General features: G+C 42.4%; 1 non-coding gene across 1 annotated transcript; it reads right to left on the reverse strand.

The window, feature by feature from the left end:
- Positions 1 to 1,495: 1,495 nt before the first annotated feature.
- On the reverse strand, positions 1,496 to 1,599 carry LOC112704443 (small nucleolar RNA R71). The gene has a single exon (XR_003155068.1). It is a non-coding gene; the product is annotated as a small nucleolar RNA R71 (small nucleolar RNA).
- Between the last annotated feature and the right edge of the window lie 1,718 nt (positions 1,600 to 3,317).

Below are 3,317 nucleotides of genomic sequence, written 5' to 3' on the forward strand. Positions count from 1 at the left end.
GAGAATTAATGCAATTACTATTGTTCTTCTATTCAATTCAAGCTTATTCTTATTCTAAGATATTTGCTGCACTTCACCCTGATGGATGCGATGATTCGTGACACTCATCATCATCCGTCTTTATGAACGCGTGCCTGACAACCACTCCCGTTCTACCTTAGATCGAGCACGTGTCTCTTAGCCTCCATTCCGAAAGATCGGAGTCTTCGTGGTATAAGCTAGATTTATTGGCGACCATTCTTGAGAATCCGGAAAGTCTAAACCTTGTCTGTGGTATTCCGAGTAGGATTCAGGGATTGAATGACTGTGACAAGCTTCAAACTCGCGATTATTGGGCATAGTGACAGACGCAAAAGAATCACTGGATTCTATTCCGACATGATCGAGAACTGACAGATGATTAGCCGTGCTGTGACAAGAGCATTTGGACCATTTTCACTGAGAGGATGGGAAGTAGCTATTGACAACGGTGACGCCCTACATACAGCTTGCCATGGAAAGGAGTAAGAATGATTGGATGAAAGCAGTAAGCAGAGATTCAAAAGGGATAAAGCATCTCCATACACTTATCTGAAATTCCCACCAATGATTTACATAAGTATCTCTATCTTTATTTTACGTTTTATTTATATTTTAAACTATCAAACTCCATAACCATTTATTATCAGCTTAACTGAGATTTACAAGATGACCATAGCTTGCTCCATACCAACAATCTCCGTGGGATCGACCCTTACTCACGTAAGGTATTACTTGGACGACCCAGTTCACTTGCTGGTTAGTTGTGCGAAGTTGTGACAAAGTGTGATTCACGTTTGAGAGCTCCAAGTCTTTGGCGCCATTGTTGATGATCACAATTTCGTGCACCAAGTTTTTGGCGCCGTTGCCGGGGATTGTTCGAGTTTGGACAACTGACGGTTCATCTTGTTGCTCAGATTAGGAATCTCTCTACTGTGGTAAAGAGGATCCCTATATTTTCTGTTTCCTTCTTTTTCATATGAGCAGGAGCAAGGACAAGAACATTCTTGTTGAAGCAAAAATACAACAATCCAGAGACAACCTTACAGAAACTTTCGAAAAAGAAGAGGAGATGGCAGCTGAAAATAATGACAACAACAATAATGCAAGGAGGATGCTTGGTGATTATACTACACCTACTTCCAAATTTTATGGAAGAAGCATCTCAATCCCTGCCATTGGAGCAAACAATTTTGAGCTGAATCCTCAACTAGTTGCTCTAATGCAACAGAACTGCAAGTTTCATGGACTTCCATCAGAAGATCCCTATTAGTTTTTAACTGAATTCTTGCAGATCTGTGATACTGTTAAGACTAATAGAGTAGATCCTGAAGTCTACAGGCTCATGCTTTTCCCCTTTGCTGTAAGAGACAGAGCTAGAATATGGTTGGACTCACAACCTAAAGATAGCCTGGACTCTTGGGATAAGCAGGTCACGGCCTTCTTGGCCAAGTTATTTCCTCCTCAAAAGCTGAGCAAGCTTAGAGTGGATTTTCAGACCTTCAAGCAAAGAGATGATGAATCCTTCTATGAAGCTTGGGAAAGATACAAGCAATTGACCAAAAAGTGTCCTTCTGGCATGCTTTTAGAGTGGACCATTTTAGATATATTCTATGATGGTCTACCTGAGCTTTCTAAGATGTCACTGGACCATTCTGCAGGTGGATCCATTCACCTAAAGAAAATGCCTGCAGAAGCTCAAGAACTCATTGACATGGTTGCAAATAACCAATTCATGTACACCTCTGAGAGGAACCCTATGAGTAATGGGACGCCTCAGAAGAGGGGAGTTCTTGAAATTGATACTCTGAATGCCATATTGGCTCAGAACAAAATGTTGACTCAGCAAGTCAACATGATTTCTCAGAGTCTGAATGGATGGCAAAATGCATCCAACAGTACTAAAGAGGCATCTTCTGAAGAAGAAGCTTATGATCCTGAGAACCCTGCAATAGCAGAGGTGAATTACATGGGTGAATCCTATGGAAACACCTATAATTTCTCATGGAGAAATCATCCAAATTTCTCATGGAAGGATCAACAAAAGCCTTAATAAGGCTTTAATAATGGTGGAAGAAACAGGCTTAGCCATAGCTAGCCTTTTCCATCATCTTCTCAGCAACAGACAGAGAATTCTGAGCGGAGCCCCTCTAGCTTAGCAAACATAGTCTCTGATCTATCTAAGGCCACTTTAAGTTTCATAAGTGAAACAAGGTCCTCCGTTAGAAATTTGGAGGCACAAGTGGGTTCGCTGAGTAAGAAAATTACTGAAACTCCTCCTAGTACTCTTCCAAGCAATACAGAAGAGAATCCAAAAAGAGAATGCAAGGCCATTGATATAATCAATATGGCCGAATGCACAAAGGAGGAGAAGGACGTGAACCCCAGTGAGGAAGACCTCCTGGGACGTCCTATGAACAAAAAGGAGTTCTGTTCATACCCTGGGTCGAGATGACCGACCCAGGATGTTTAGCGACAAGGCGACCGACCTCTTTAGGTCAGACTATCCGACCTCTTCTCAAAGGGCTCGGCCAAATCAACAGGAAAGCCCAAATAAAGGGCCCAAATAGAGGAACACGACCCAAATCCAGAGGCAATCCCAGCCTACAGAGATAAAGGCGATTCCGTTGAAGATAAGCTGACCTCACCCAAAGATAAGATAAGATAAGATAAGATAACTAACTTATCTTATCTAGAAAGGTCACTTCTCGCCATTATAAATACACTGGAGCACCCAGGTATAACTCATACTCTGATTCTACTCAATACCTGCTTAATACCCTTGCTAACTTAAGCATCGGAGTCCCTTGCAGGTACCCCCCACCCTCCAGGGACACAGGATCAGCACCACCACCAAGTCCAACAAATCGGACACATCAGTTCCGATCGCCGTACACCTGCTGGACACGTCGGCTCCGACCAACACAGAAGATCTCGTCCGAGATCGACCTACAGTTTCAGGTAACCCTCGAAACAAGTTCCTAATTGAGGAACCTAAGGAATCTGAGGCTCACCTAGAGACCATAGATATTCTATTGAACCTCCTTTTACCATACATGAGCTTTGAGAACTATTCTTCCTCTGAAGAGGATGAAGATGTAACTGAAGAGCAAGTTGCTCAATATCTAAGAGCCATCATGAAGCTGAATGCCAAGTTGTTTGGTAATGAGACTTGGAAAGGTGAACCTCCTTTGCTCATTAGTGAACTAGATACATGGGTTCAGCAAACTCTACCTCAAAAGAAACAAGATCCTAGTAAATTCTTAATATCCTGTACCATAGGTACCATGACCTTTGAG

The sequence above is a fragment of the Arachis hypogaea genome, chromosome 7 (genome assembly GCF_003086295.3).
Source record: "Arachis hypogaea cultivar Tifrunner chromosome 7, arahy.Tifrunner.gnm2.J5K5, whole genome shotgun sequence".
In the NCBI taxonomy this organism is placed as follows: Eukaryota; Viridiplantae; Streptophyta; class Magnoliopsida; order Fabales; family Fabaceae; genus Arachis; species Arachis hypogaea.